Raw genomic sequence first — 1823 nt, forward strand, 5'->3', positions numbered from 1 at the left:
AGCAAAACACCTTGAATATAAACGAATCTACAGCGCTACAGAATTAGTCCACACACACACACACACACACACACACACACACACACATACACACACACGCTGTACGAAGCTTGGCAGCTAAATAGTCTACGACATAGAAGGCCCTACGAGCGAAGACGGGGCAACGCGATGCAGCCCAGGGACGTAGATGGACCTCAAACTTGAACTCCTTCTGTCGTAGACGAAGCGTCCCTCTACGAGAGCGAGATCAAACCCTTTGATTAATGGAGATCAAGTCGTAATCAAAGGAGGGGACGGATAAAGGGCATTGTAGATAGCCAGAAGGAGAGGAAAAATAAGATTAGATTATATCATTATCCGATTCGCACACGCGCTTGCCCAGGGAACACGTCGCGCAGCGAGCCAACACGACAGTGGCTGTCCAGTTCCCCTCCCTAACTGCCTTAACAACCACACGTAGGCTCCACACTACTACTACTACTACCACTACTATTACTACTACCACTACTACTACTACTACTACCATTGTCGAAGCCAGCACACCACAAGTGGCTCACTGTGGCGAAATGAGGCATAATGAGATGTTTAGAGAGAGAGAGAGAGAGAGAGAGAGAGAGAGAGAGAGAGAGAGAGAGAGAGAGAGAGAGAGAGAGAATACGAGGTGGGTTCCAGATCATGGAATCATTCAGTGAAAAACGAATTATTTATTTTTCTTCTTCATTGTGAAATGGTGGTTTTAGGGTACTACGAAGCCCTCCTCTCTCTCTCTCTCTCTCTCTCTCTCTCTCTCTCTCTCTCTCTCTCTCTCTCTCTCTCTCTCTCTCTATGTATCCATCTATCCACCTATGTATCTATCTATCTATATATCTATCTATCTATCTATCTACTTACCTACCTATCTATCTATCTATCTACCAATCTACCTACCTATCTATCTATCTATCTCCCCAACCATCCATCTATCCACCTATTTATCTATCTATATATATCTATCTATCCATCTACGTACGTTCGTACCTGTGTACGTACACGTCAGGATGGCCGAGCGGTCCAAGGCGCTGCGTTCAGGTCGCAGTCCGGTCTTCCGGGCGTGGGTTCGAATCCCACTCCTGACAGGTAAAGTATTTTGGATTGTGAGTCGTAGAGAACTTCGGAGACCATGCAAGTCCCGGGTTCGATGCCTGCCCCCGGGCACCCACAGCTCCCCAGGCTCGAACCCACACCCACGCCCGCCCCCGCCCGCCCGCGCCCTCTCTTTGTTTCTCAGGGGTAGTGGCATGCAGGCAACCCGCGAGCTGAGAGCTACTACCTACCTACATGAGGCTCGGGGGGGAGGGGGGGGGCAGAGAAGCTACTGACGGAGGCGCGCAGCGAGCCAGCACGACAGTGGCTCTCGAGTTCCCCTCCCTGACTGCTTCAACAACCACACGTAGGCTCCACACTACTACTACTACTACTACCACTACTACTTCTATTACTACCACCACTACCACTAATACTACTACCACCACTACCACTACTACTACTACTACTACCACTACTACTACTACTACTACTACCACTACGCTACTACTACTACTACTACTACTACTACTACTACTACCACTACTACTTCTATTACTACCACCACTACCACTAATACTACTACCACCACTACCACTACTACTACTACTACTACCACTACTACTACTACTACTACTACTACTACTACTACTACCACTACGCTACTACTACTACTACTACTACTACTACTACTACCACTACTACTACTACTACTACTACTACTACTACTACTACCACTACGCTACTACTACTACTACTAC

At 47.7% G+C, this 1823-nt stretch overlaps 1 non-coding gene across 1 annotated transcript; it reads left to right on the plus strand.

Moving 5' to 3' along the window:
- Window positions 1-1031: 1031 nt before the first annotated feature.
- On the plus strand, window positions 1032-1115 carry TRNAL-CAG (transfer RNA leucine (anticodon CAG)). The gene has a single exon. It is a non-coding gene; the product is annotated as a tRNA-Leu (tRNA).
- Window positions 1116-1823: the final 708 nt, after the last annotated feature.

This window comes from Panulirus ornatus, chromosome 18, assembly GCF_036320965.1.
Source record: "Panulirus ornatus isolate Po-2019 chromosome 18, ASM3632096v1, whole genome shotgun sequence".
Taxonomy (NCBI): domain Eukaryota; kingdom Metazoa; phylum Arthropoda; class Malacostraca; order Decapoda; family Palinuridae; genus Panulirus; species Panulirus ornatus.